Source organism: Rhinopithecus bieti, unplaced genomic scaffold, assembly GCF_001698545.2.
Source record: "Rhinopithecus bieti isolate Rb0 unplaced genomic scaffold, ASM169854v2 scaffold_84002, whole genome shotgun sequence".
Lineage (NCBI taxonomy): Eukaryota > Metazoa > Chordata > Mammalia > Primates > Cercopithecidae > Rhinopithecus > Rhinopithecus bieti.
In genome coordinates this window covers 1884669-1899385 of record NW_016841755.1, presented here as the reverse complement: position 1 = coordinate 1899385, position 14717 = coordinate 1884669, and positions in this window count along the sequence as shown.

The following is a 14717-nucleotide window of genomic DNA, read 5'->3' as shown; positions in this document are numbered from 1 at the left end:
CATCAACTATGAAGCAGTTCAGGAAAATCCAGAAATTAACATGAACTGGGATCTGCAGGACCCTGGAGGGCCATGTGATGAGGAGGGCGCTTGTCATGAGCCTGACGGGAGGTTCCATCCCCTCCAGTCGCTTTCCGCTTTCAAGGACACATGCTTTTCCCATAGAGCCATATGAGTAGTCGCTGTTCCTGACCCTGGGAACCAGCTCTCTGGCAGCAGCACCTACTGAAAATCGTGCTACTTCAGGAACAGTGAAATGCCAATCAATAGGAGGCCCCATTCATCCTACACTGGCTATGGAAGTCAGATTCGCCAGTACCCTTAGAGAGTCTGCAACCTGCTTCCCTCTTCTTCAGGGTGAGCACATCAGGCCTGCCTGCAGGGCCCTTCCTTGTAAAGGCCACCACTGAGGTGAGTGGAACAGACCTGCTGAAAGGAAGTCTGTGGTGTGAGAGTCACGAACTGAATTATGGTCACTAGTGAACGGTTTATCAGGTACCAGTCTGTGAAATCACAGAGCAAAGTCCTGTAGAAGACTGTGCAGGCCAGGGTGTGGGAAGAAAGGGTCAGGGAAAATAGTACAGTAAGGCCGTTTGTGGACGGATGGAGCTGAGACGGACTAGTCAGATGTGGGAGGCCAAGGAGCAAAAACTGCAGAAAAGGAGCAGAATGAAAAATGGGGTGATGCAGGAGAAGCCGGGTGGGAAGGCTGCCTGCTGCCCGGCAGCGTGGCTGGATGGGAGCCGGTGTGGGGCTCTCTCTAAGCGTCCTCTGTGACCTGCTTCTGCGGAGGAGCTGGCGGGACTGCCCACCTGTATGTTTAGCTAGTATCCTCTCTCACTTCTCATCTGGCCATGACTACACTAAGTGAGACTCAAAATGTGTGACTTATCCACAGAAAAGCAGAGGTGCAAGGTGTCTCACACACAGGGAAGAGAATTCTGTGATAGAATTCTCTGCGCATTCCAAATAGAGGGGGCATGTGACATTTATAATTTGTGGGTGGGAAAACAAGTTCCAAATAAGAAAACAAAGGTAAGTGATAAAGGCTGCAGCAGAACTGAGAATTATCACTCCCCATCCACTCAGTGGCAACGTCTTTAAACAAATCGATTGTTGCATTGCAAAGGAATGCCGTGGAGAAACACAAACAATGTTTTGTTTTGGTTTTATAGTTTGAAAGGTTATTATTTAAGTCTCAAACATGATCCCCAATTTACAGTGAGAATGATCAATGGTTTACGTTTTCATTTTAAACTCACACTCCATGACCTGACCCCCGCTGTCCTGACCTCTCCCAGCACACAAGTTGTGGAGCAAGGCTCCCAGACCTTGGAGTCCCAGTTCCAGTTTCTCCCGGACTGACGAGGCAAGCATGTAAGTTGCTTGGATTAGTGCCTTTCTGTTAATGAGTGCTCAATCAGCATTAGCGAATTATCACTGTTATTCTGGTTCCTGAACTCTAGTGATTTGGCTGTGCAGGTTCACTCCTGTCAGTGGGCCCAGGGACTCTCTGTTCTGCCTGATTTTGTTGGAGCAACACTTTGATGGAAGCCAGAGGTCTGCAGTGAGTGGGCATCTTTAAAATACTGTGTTTACACTGTCAGGACCTTGGTATTTTGTTGTTACTGTTTGCTTTTGTTTTTAAGTGCATTTTGCTGACTCTGAAAGTAGTGAACCACACAGGAGAAATTCCAAAACAGAGGTTTTGACCACATAAAATATTTTAAATGTGAAACTATAAAGTTTAAAAAATTAACTGCTGAAAATAATAGCCAACAAGTCAATCATCTCAATGTGTGAAAGAACCTTTTAGATCAATGAGAAATTACGGTAGGCAAAAGAGTGGAAAACAGGTCACAGAAAAGGATATCAATTGGCCAATGAGTCTGTAAACTTATTCATCTTTACTAGCAGCACAACAGTGCGAACTTTGAAAGTTACTCCTTTTCATCTATTAAATGTTGAAGACATGGTAATGCTCATGATGCGCATCAAATGTCAACAATCCATAGCAAAGTCAAATATACAGCAAGGAATGCTCACATGCTTGGAGATTTTTGCTTTATTTATTTATTTTTTGGTTTAAATTGTTTCACATTTTACTAATGAATTTTAACTAATGAATGTATGTAATTTTAATGAATTACATACAAATTAAAAAATAGTCTAATGTCTTCCCTGGTGAAGCCTCCACTCCATTTCTTTCACTTTTCAATGGTATCTATCTTCAACTCCTTCAGCTTTTTTTTTTTTTTTAGTTTATCTTCGTATTTCTAAATAATATGTATATACTGCTATCAGATGTGCACCATCTATAGACTTTATCTATTGACTTTTTATTTATGATAGGAGAAGGTTTAAATTTAAAAAAACTTTTTTCTTCTTCCCCCATACTCCAAAATACAGTTTTATCATCACTTCATGGTTAAATTTATTGTCAGCTTTTTCATTATCATGACCATGAATATATGGTTTAGTGTTCAGCCAAATACACTACTGTATTTGTGCTTTCTATCTCCTGCACATTTTAGTGTTTCTTTGGAGTTACTAATTCCTTCTTTTTCACATTTGCTTAGTTTTTGGTGGATCTCTGAGTGAGTATTCTCTCCATGATTTGCCACATAACCTGTCAGCTTTGTTTCCTCCAGAAGACACCCCTCTTTATCTATCTTTGGCCCCAGACCTTGAGCCATCTACCTCCCACTCCATTCTGGGATGCTTGTCTTCCCGTCTGGCTGGCACAGCACTCTCCTTGGGACTTGCTTTTGTAGTCATCCAGTAATTCCTCTTCTGAGTTGGTTCCCATGTTATCTTCTTTCTGGTTATTGCATTGTTTGAACACAGAACTTTTTTCCAGAGCTTCCTGCAGAAGAAAGCGTAAGAAGTAAATGTTCTGAGAGCACACAAGTCTGGAAGTGTTGTAGTTTCCTCCTTTTTTAAAAGGTAATTTCACTGGGTGTAGAAATCCAAGTCAAGAAGCGGGATGCCACTTTTTGATTCTTATGATTTGTCATGTTACCGGGTTGACTCAGTCTGTCTCTCCTTCCCAAAGCCTTTAGGAATTTTTCTTTATGTTCAGTGTTTATTCTTTATTCCAACACTGTGCTAGTACACAATGGGCCTCTTTCATCTTGCTTGTCATGTCCTTCAGTCTGAGATTTTTAACAAAAATTCCACGTACTTTTAAAAAAGTCTTCCTCTACTTCTCATTGACCTAAAAGGATATTTTACATATTAGTTGGACATATGTCCTTGTGCATAAATTTTCTGTTTTTCTTATTATCCTCTCAGATTGTCCATTTTCTTGAGCTTTTTTTCCTACTTCTAAAGAGATTACCTTGATTTATCTTACAACCTTTCCATCTAATTTTTATTTCAGTTACTAAATTTTTTTATGTATAAGAGCTTATATTCACTCATTATTCCCTTTTTAATGTATCGTGTCTACATTTTCATCAATGCAATATTTTTCCTTTTCTCTCTGAGACTATTAATTAAATTTTCTTCACAATTTTCTTCTTACACTGACTTGTCACTATTTCCATTTGGTTCCATTTTGACTTTTACATCTTTTATTCCGTCCTCTTTAGGATAGAGGCTTTCTTCAAATGTGCAGTCCATTCCTTAACACTATAAAATATTTTATTAATATTAGTTTAAATAAAGCCAAAGTAGGGCAGTAAATAGTCCTAGCAGGATGGTTAAGAGCACAGCTCTTAGGGCAAGACTGTCTCATTTTAAATTCCACTTACCAGCCATACTGGTAAGCATGTTTCTCAACCTCTCTCCCTGTGTCTCCGTTTCCTGGTCCTTAGAGCAAGGCTAACAATAGTGCTTATAGGATTGGTGTGAAATTGAAATCACTGACTCTATCTGATGCTTAGAACAATTTCTCGCACATAGAAAACACTCATGAAATCTTAGCTAATATTATTATTATTGCCTATTAGGTTATGTTTGGGTGTCCGGTCCTGATAACCATGCACTAAGTCGGGTATTGTCAGGCTAAGAAATTTCAAGAGAGTGATGGCCATAAACTCTTGTATGAAGAATGGAGAAGAGAACCATGAATGTTTAGCCTGAAGAAGGAAACATGGATTAACAAGGAAACATGATATGAATTTTTGGATAATAGATATATATTTTCCCACATAACTCTTCTCTTGTCTGGTTATACACTTTGATAGTTTTATTAAAATGTATGAGATGGTGCTCCTCGTTTGCTGGAAACAAAAAGGGTCAAGTGAAATAGTGTCAGGAGAGAGAAGAATTTGGAAAGCAAAACGACGTCAGAGCCTGAATGAGATGATTGACTTGGTGTCCATCATCCTTATACCACATTTCACAATGACAAGAGAAGGCCACAAAGCGGGTTTCCAACTGCAGCTGTGACAAGCGACACACTTACTGGTTTGCACAGTATACATCTATTAACTTGCAGTTCCATAGGTCAGAAGTCTGACTGGACTAAAATCAATGTGCTAACAGGACTTTGTTTCTTCTGGATTCTCTCTGGCAGAATCTACGTTCCTGTCTTTTCTGGCTTCTAGAGGCCATGCATATTCCTTGGCTCAAGACCCGTCTTCTATCTTCAAAGCCAACAGAGCAGCATCTTCAAATCTCTTTCTGACTTGGATGCTCCTGTCTCTCTTTGTAGGGGAGGTGTTCCGGAAACTGAAAGAGAAGGCTCTTCTTATCCTCACAGCAGAGCCAATGTGGTGTTGAGTTACATCCAGGATGATGTTCTAATTCAAGTCCATGGGTCATTAGAGGATCAAGCCCACAGGGCAGGCAGGAACCAAAGGAAAAGGAAAGAAGGAGAAGAGGAAAAGGCGGCTAAAAAGAAAGGAATAAGACAAATGCTTCTCTCTGAGTAGAATCAGCTTTCCTGGCAAGGGTGTTGGATATACTGCAAACAACCCTGAGATGCCCATCAGCAATAGATGCATGGTAAGAAGAAGGATTCCAGGAATTGCCCACAGTATCCTCAGGAAAATGGAAGGCAGCTCATAAAATGTTAGTGTTGGAGTGTCTGAGGCCTGGGGTAGATTCTGGGCACATAATTTTAAACATATATAATTATAAAAAGCAGTAAGTGATGATTATGGCTGCATTTTCCTACAGATCGCACCAATGAAGAAGACAAAAACCTCACAAACTTCATTTTCAGTGAAATAAAAAGAATAACTATGATTTGTAATTTTCAATATACGTGAAGGGCCTTTCAAAGGCATCTGAGATTGGGCAGCATAAGAGGAAGAAGACAAGGGATGTCTGCAAAGAAAACAGCAGACCAGAGGAGGCAGGTCTCAGAAAATATCCGCAAAAGAATATTTCTTAAAGGTGAAGAACTTGAAGTTAAAAAAAATCTGTATGTCTTCTCTGTAACAAAGAGTGTCAGACTTGGTGAGCAAGGCCAATAGCAGAGTCCCCTATTGGACACAGAGAAGTAGAAAAAATGGGTTACACTAAGAAGCAAGAGAGGAGCCATATTTGTAGGAAGCAGGGTGGAGCTGCGGCAGCATAAACGGAGAGAAGCTGCAGGCAATGAATCCTAGAGTCAACCGTATAGTGAGTCATTCTGGCCCTTCCCTCCTACTTTCCACACATAGGAATCTCCCACAAGTAACTGCATAAAAAAACCTGATTTTTTTGATGATGAATAATGAAAGTTTTCGTAGCACTGATACAAAACTGTTATAAGAAAAAAAATTGTGGGAAAACATAATGAAATTTAAAATTAGATAAATGTCACTAACCAAAAAAATAAGTGTGCCTAATCAGAAAAGATAATTCTCCAAAAAAGATGAAAATGATGTAGAAATATTTGCCAGTGCTTTGAGAGCCTTAAAACTGTTAATTGTCTCTAAAAATGAAGACTAGAAAGAAGAAATGAAAGAGTCTTTGGGCGGAGATATTAGACATAAGGGGAAACCAAAAATGTTAGAAAAAACATCCTTAGAAATAAAGGTGATATATAACTCCCCCTAAGAGTTATGGGTTTAGAATTCACTAATTCAGTGTTCATGGTGATTTGACAGAATATAACTGCTGCAAATGATGAGAATGCACTGTGTGTGTGTACCTATGCAGGTGGATATGTGTCTGTACAGGTATCTTTGCCCCTGTTTTCCTACAAATCACTACTACAAACACAATAGTAGGTCTTGTTTAAGAGGAGAGTCTCAGCAGTTCTTTCAGAAGGTTATCAAGAGCATTTTGAGCTGACAGTAGGTCTTTCTGGACTATCATACCTACAGTTTCAACTGAGGTTTGTTTGAGGTTAATTTAAATATATTAATCCCAGCCCTCTGTTCAACTACTGCTTGTTTATGAGATTTGTCTAAACCCTTGAGAGATTTACTCATTACTTAATTTAGTTTGCAATATGTTAATTTTATTCATGTTGTGTTTATTACCACAGTACCTGCATGCCAGGCAGATAAGAATTTCCAAAATACTAGTAGTTAACACTGTAGTGCAACAGAGTCATTGCTCCATAGAAGTAAGAAAAAGGTAGGTACCATATGCAAATGAGAAGACAAGAAGACCTTCTTGCAAGGAAGGAGCAGTTTCATGGATAATCTGTGCTTTGTGGCTCTCAATACCAATTGTTGTCAAAGTGGGTATTGCTTTAGGAAAACAACGCTCATGCTATCTTTGCCAAAGCATCCTGAAAGCAACTGTGAAAATGATCAGACAGCTCAGAGGATCTGTTTGCCAGGTAAAATTTCTGGAGGTCTCTCTCCAGCCCCTTTCTTCTAGTTGTGCTTCCCACCCTATCCTTAGCTTGGTTCAGATAAAGAAGGGGTTTCCTCTTTTGCCTCCCCTCCCCCTCAGCCCTTATTTTTATCCTTCCTGATTCCTTTTTTGTGTTCATTCCCTCATTTAGTAAACATTACTGAACACTACTAGGTGTGAGGCACTGTCCTGAGAACAAAGTAATGAACAATACAGAAAATGTTCTACGCACATGGAGTCTCCATTCTAAAGGGAGAAGGCATATAATAAACAAGTAAAATAACTAAATAACTACTAAAATATCACATATAAACATGTTTTATAGAGAGAATTAAAGTTGTTGTGCAATACCAAAGACATGGAATCAGCCCTAAGACTCACCAATGATAGACTGGATAAAGAAAATGTGGTACATATACACCATGAAATACTAGGTAGCCGTAAGAAGGAATGAGATCATGTCCTTTGTAAGGACTTGAATGGAGCTAGATGCCACTATCCTCAGCAGACTAATGCAGGAACAGAAAACCAAACACTGCATGTTCTCACTTATAAGTGGGAGCTGAACAGTGAGAACCCATGGACACGAGGAAGGGAACAACACACACTGGGGTCTGTCAGGGGTTGGGGTACGGAGAGGGAAAGCATTAGGAAAAATAGCTAATGGATACTGGTGTTTAATACCTAGACAATGGGTTGATAGGTACAGCAAAACCACCATGGCACATGTTTACCTATGAAACAAACCTGCACATACTGTACATGTAACCTGGAACTTAAAATAAAATTATAAATTAAAATTAAGTAAATAAATAAACAAATAAATAAATAAATAAAATTAGGTGTTATGATAGAGAATGGCTGAGAAGCTATTAATACTTTAGATTGGGTGATCAGAACAGACGTCTGAGGAGATAACATTTTCTTTTATGTTGTAATTTTATTTTCATTGAATTCAAACTACTTCCTAGTTTCCATTTTTATTTCTGCTATGATTCATTCATTATTTATAAATATGTTATCAAGTTTACAGATAATTTGGGACTTTCCATAAATACGTCAGTTATTGATTTTCAACTTAATTCCATTTGGTCAAGAACATACTTTGTATGACTTTAATTCTTACAGATTTATTTAGACTTTTTTTTTTGTTCCAGGGTACACGTGCACAATGTGCAGGTTTGCTATGTATGTATACATGTGCCATGTTGGTGTGCTGCACCCATTAACTCGTCATTTACATTAGGTATATCTCCTAATGCTATCCCTCCCCCCTCCCGGCTCCCCACAATAGGCCGCGATGTGTGATGTTCCCCTTCCTGTGTCCAAGTGATTTCATTGTTCGATTCCCACCTATGAGTGAGAACATGCGGTGTTTGGTTTTCTGTTCTTGCAATAGTTTGCTGAGAATGATGGTTTACAGCTGCATCCATGTCCCTGCAAAGGACATGAACTATCCTTTTCGTTATATGCTGCCACATTTTCTCATAATCGCTTGTCATACCTGATGGACATTTGGGCGTGGATTCCAATCTTTGCCCTTTGTGAATGTGCTCAATAAATCATACATGTCATACACGTGCATGTGTCTTTATAGCAGCATGATTTATAATCCTTTGGTATATATCCAGTAATGGGATGGCTGGGTCATATGGTATTTCTAGTTCCAGATCCTTGAGGAATCGCCACACTGTTTTCCACAATGGTTGAACTAGTTTCCAGTCCCACCAACAGTGTAAAAGTGTTCCTATTTCTCCACATCCTCTCCAGCACCTGTTGTTTCCTGATTTTTTAATGATTGCCATTCTAACTGGTAATGAGATGGTATCTCATTGTGGTTTTGATTTGCATTTCTCTGATGGTGAGTGATGATGAGCATTTTTTCATGTGTCTGTTGGCTGTATGAATGTCTTCTTTTAAGAAGTGTCTGTTCATATCCACTTTTTAAAAGGTTTCATGGCACAGAATATCTTCTGTTTTGATAAATATTCTGTGTACAATTAAAAAATGTGTATTCTGTTCATTTGGGGTGGACTGCACTATAAATATTGATTGGGACAAGTTGGTTGATAGTGTTGTTTGAGTTTTTTATATCTTTACTCATTTTCATTCTCTTTGTTCTATTAATTATTGAGAAAGAGATAGTGAAATCTATGGGTATAACTGGATTGTATATTTCTTTTGTGTTTTGCTTCTTTTAATTCATATATTTTGAAACTTTGCTATCAGATACATCAGTATTTTGGCAAGTTTTGTGCTCTGAATAAATTGAGTTATTCTATTATTACAAAATAGCTTTCCTTTGCTGGTTAAAATTCTTTGCTCTGATACCTTTTTTCTGACAATAATGTCTCTTCATTTAGTTTTTATTTTTGTTAGCATGCTATATTTTTCCCATCCTTTTACTTTTAACGTATTTGAGTCTTTATATATTAAGTAATTTTCTTGTAAGCGGCATGTAATTGGAACTTGCTGTTCTATCCAATCTGACAATCTCTGCTTTTTAAATTGAATATTTTGGCCAATTATATTTAGTTTCATTATTAAAATAATTAGATATCAATCTATCATCTCTGAATATTTTTAAATTTGTTCCATCTGTTCTTTGTTTCCCTTTTATTATTTTTCTACCTTCCTTTAGTTTGAGTATATTTTATTATTCTATTTTCTCTTCTCTGTTTTCCTTTGTTTATCCTCCTTTATTACCATTTACCTTCAAGTGATGCACAATTTCATCTCCATTACACGAAAGAAGATGTCTTTACCATTACAAGCGCTCTTCTTTCCTTTCTATAGAACTACATTTCCACCTGGTATCATTTTCTTTCTGCCTAAGCATCCTCCTTCTTCCATTCACGTTTCTTATACTGTGGATCCCGTGGTGAAGATCAACTGTTGGACTGACGTTCTACTGCTGTAGACAACGTTTGCAAGTCTGAAAAGGTCTTTATTTCACCTGCTTTTTCAAAAGGTATTTTCACCACTGGTTACAGAAATCTGGGCTGACAGTTTTGTTTTGCTTGTTTGTTTTTCAGCACTTTAAGATGCTACTTTCCTGTCTTCTCACTTACCTTGTTTCTGACAAGAATTTTGCTATGCTCCTTAAGTTTGTTCCTCTGTAATTAATATGTCCTTTCCTTCTGGCTGCTTATAAAAATGTCTAGAACTGGTTTTGAGTAATTTTGTTCCACTGCAACTTGATGTAGTTTTCTTCATGTTTCTTGTGTTTGGGTTCTTTGAGCTTCTTGTACCTGTGAGTTTATAGTTACTATTAAAATTGGAAAATTTTCAATCATTTCAGTTGTTCTATAGGTCACAGTTCCACTTTTTAAAAAATTATTTTTCCTTATGTGTTTTATCAGTAGTTTTTTATTACTATATCTGCAAATTTATTTATGCTTTTTATCTCAAAATACCTAAGCTGCCGTTAATCTCACCTAGTGTATTTCTGTCTTAGCCATTAGAGTTTTATCTCTCAAAATTACATGTCTTTTATATCATTTATGTCTCCATTTGACTTTTTATACATATAGAATATAGTTATAACAGTGTCCTTGTATGTTAATTATAACGTATCTGGGCCTTATAGTTCTGGATAAATTTCAATAAATTGATTCTTAAATTCTTATTACAATTTGTATTTTTCTGCTTGTTTCTTTCTATTTCTGTTCATCTTTGATTGCATGCCAGTCAGACATTGTGAATTTTATTCTCTTTTGTACTTTATATGTTTCTATTCCTAAAAATATTCTTAAGTTTTTGTTCTAGGGTTCAGGTAAGTACATGAAAATGATTTCTTTCTTTCAGGTCTTTGTTTTAATATTTGTTAGATGGGTCAGAGCAGTGTTTATAGTAAGACTAATTATTTCCAATTCCTATGGCAAGACTATTGTGAGTAGCCTCATAATTTATGACATTTTCCAGTCTGACTTTAGGGAAGAGACACTATACTCATCCGTGTGTTAATGGTTGTACTGTTCCCACTCTATGCATTAGTAACCACAATTACTTTTGCACCAACCTAATATATCATTATATTGTTCACTAACTTCCAGAATAGAATTTAATGATTTGTAGTAAATTTAACAAGTTTTGAAAGCATCATAATAAATTAAATTTTTGTATTTGTTTGTTTGTTCTTTGAAATAGGGTCTCACTCTGTGGCCCAGACTGGAGCACAGTGGCGTGATCTCGGCTCACTGCAACCTCCGCCTCCCAGGCTCAAATGATTCTCCTGCCTCAGCCTCCCAAGTAGCAGGAATTACAGGGGGGCATCACCACTCCAGGTTAATTTTTGTATTTTTAGTACAGACAGGGATTTTGCCATTTTGGCCAGGGTGGTCTCGAACTCCTGGCCTCAAGTGATCCACATGACTCAACCTCCCAAAGTGCTGGGATAAATCACCCCTGGCCGATAAATTAGTTTCAGATCATTTCCACCACTCTAATAGGATTCTTTATGCCCATTCACTGTTAATCCTTGTTTCTTGCCCTAGGCAAATATTAATCTACTTTACTATAGATTACTGCAAAGAACATTCATGTGTGAGCTTGTGTGAATGTGTGTTTTCACATCTCTGGGGTAAATAAGAGTGGAATTGATGAGTAATATTACAAGTTTATATTTAACTTTTGAAGAAACTGCCAAACAGTTTCCCATTGTGGCTGCAATTCTCACTAACAATATGTGTGGGGAGTATTTCTTCACATCCTTGCCAACATTTTTAAGAAATTATAAGTCTTTAAGAAAAATTGTAGCCATTCTTGCGGGTGTGAAATGGTATTGTCTTGCGGTTTTAATTTGTGTTTCCCTAATGCAATGTTGATCATCTTTTCATGTATTTATTGACTATTCAGATTTTTTCTTTGGTGAAATGTCTACAGAAATCTTTTGCCTATTTTTTATGAGTGTTTTTCTTCATATTATTGAGATGTAAGAGGTTTTATTTGTATAGTCTGGATACAAGTATCTTGCAAGATAGGTGTTTTGCAAATATTCTTTTCTAGTCTATTTCTTGTTTTTCTATTTTCTTAAGTGTTATTTGAAGACCAAAAATTTTGAATTTTCAATGAGATCTAATTTATCCCTTCTGCTAATACAAATACATTTTGGTAGTTTCTCTCCTGATCTCAATTAGTTTCCTTACACAAATATACTTTAACAAACACCCAAGGGAGACCCTACACAGATCTCTCGGGTTCTTTCTGTGAACAGCTCTCTTCTCTAGAAATTCGTCCTATGAGTCTGGCTGCTTTATTCTCTCCTGAGTTTCATTTTGTCTCTCAACTCAGGGTATCATCTGGGCTCCTGGGTTCCTGCTCTCTACACTACGGCCTGGAAACTCTTTTTTGGCAGTCAGCTGGATCTGTTGGAGAGCCCAGTTCATTCATTCCTGGTCTGTCAAGAAACCCTTCCTTTGTTGCCTGATGTCTAGTTTTTTAAAAGCTGCTTTAAATATATTTTTCTGTACTTTAACTTACTTTTTCATTGTTCCGGTGAGAAAATACATCTGGTTCCTGCAACTCTATCTTGGCCAACAGTGGAAGTTACATCACAGAGATGACACTTAGGCTGAGACCTCAATGTCAGGAGGTATAAGAGCTACAGGAAGCTAAAGTGAACTCTAGGCTCTGAAAGACAAGAAGGCCCTATTCTTAGCTTAGGAAGTTTTAACTTGTCAGAAGAAAAATCCTTGGTGGGAACAAGTTTGATATGCTTTAGAAACAGACCAAAAGGCTAGAGTGGCTGATTCTCAGTGTTGGGGAGAAGATGAGATAGGAAAAGTGAGTGGAATAAGGTCACACAGAGGTTTATAACTCAAGGCAAAGCACTTGGATCCTAAGTGGAGTGCAATGGGATGCCATTGGAATCTGGCCCCCTACGGACGCGTGATCCTTGACCCTCCCCACCCCTTTTTTTCGATGGACCTCTGGGCTCCCTTTTGGCCCTTTGACTTTGGCCTTCTTTCATGATGTTCATCTTTCTTCACCTTCCCTTGGCATATCCACCCTACGGCCTTGATAACACAAAGCAATCTCTCATCTCTCACCTTCTTAGAGAATACTAAAAGGTCAGGTCATAATCAAAAGCTTTCTGTTCTTACCCTCGAGGCACACACAAGTATACATGCATCATGACCGTGAGAGTGTGTTTTTAGAAAAACAACAGAATGAGGACAAAGATAATTGAGGAAATCCCTTTTTACACTATCTGTCTCCAAAGAAGCATTTCCATGGAGAAGAGAAGTGTAAAAGGCTACCATACCCAGTGGTCGAAACTGGACCATTCTGCACCCTCTCATAGGATTTCTTGTAGCTCTACTAGACTAACTGGAACATTTGGAAATGTGGATAGAAGTAAAATAACTTACAACTATGGGAATACTATTATCGTTATTCTAATACATTCTCTTTGTTACCTCTCCTAGGGAGAAAATTGTTAGATGCTTAGTATCTGGAGCAGAAAGGAATTTATCCTGACAAGGTACTTTTTTGTGAATTTGTTTTCTTTCGTGTGCAATGACTAGGACTGCTTCTTAATGGTCTCCTGATGTTTGACAAAATCTCCAAGCTGTAATTGTACCACTGCTGGTTGGAAAATTTTATCCCTGTCAATTTTGTTCCTTTAGTTATATTTTACTAATAAACATGGCAATACACAAAACACATTTTGTTGCCTTTTTTTTCATCCCGAGCTTGTACTCATTATAGCTTATGACTGTTTCTGCCAAAGATTTGCAACTTGCTGACTGTCCCCACATGCGTAGAGTCTTAAGATTTGAAGAATACCTAATAATGAGGGTTTTGCTAATTAATAAATGTGTGAGTTTATTGTAAATGAAAGACAGTGAAGACTGTGTTTTCCACACAATACATTTTAACAGTGTCCAGTTGCCCATCAACTTAGATATCACGGTACATATATATGCAACAAAAACTCAAGCATTCTAAAATACTGTCTCCTATTAGTGGAAGCTTTCCGATAATGATCATCCATTTCTAGGCCCACCTCTTACCATAAATTGCATCCATCCTGCCTTTTAGCAGGTTGGATATATAACCCACAGTCCCACAAAAGACACAAAAAGATGTGTGATTTAAGGGACATGCTTGTCTCCATGAAGCAGCAATATACAGGGTAGGTGGAAGGAAGGGAAGAAGCGAGGAAGGAAAGGAAAAAGTAAGATTAACAACGATAAGTCATTTAAACACTGTGTAATCTAGTGACTTCCAAATAATAAGAGAGAAGCCATAATTCTTTGTTGCTCTGGTCCCCAGAATGCCCTCTTCAGCACCTAGTGGAAAACAGCCTCTCCAGATCCAATTTACTTGGGCCTTATCGCCTTCTGTCCCTGAGAATAACTAAGTTTATAAAGATCCCCTCGCCTCCTGGGCTTCTTAATCGTGATAACTCGTATCAGCACCCCTCCCCACTTTCCCCAACCTCCACAAAAGCCCATTTCTCTTATGCCCCCAAGGAAAGAATAATTTTTACAAGGCAATCTGTTGTAATCCCGTCAATTTTCCTTCAGTAAACTGAGGCCACAGTTCCGTACAGCCTCTGGAGGGTACCTCTGAAGGATTTACTCCTGCGGACCACAGGTTTCATGTACACCTGTTACTTGGAGTGCAGAACCCACAGCTGCCTGTGTTTGCAGCTCTGTTCAGGAGTCATTAAAGATAACCTGTGTCGTACACATGCAGTCATTCTATTTTACTTCTTCATCTCTATGCGTCTTCTTTATTGACTCGTTTGGGTTTGAAAAATTTACTGAATTAACAGTCAAAATATCAAAAGGTCAAAATGATTGATGGGATTGTGGTTCCTTTCAATTGTACCGTGTATTGGTTGATACTTAAGGTGAGTAGAAACAACTCTCCAAGAGTTTCAAAGTTTGCTCAGATACTTCTAAATCTAAAAAAAAAAAAAAAAAAAAAAAAAAAAAAAAAAAAAAAAAAAAAAAAAAAATCTT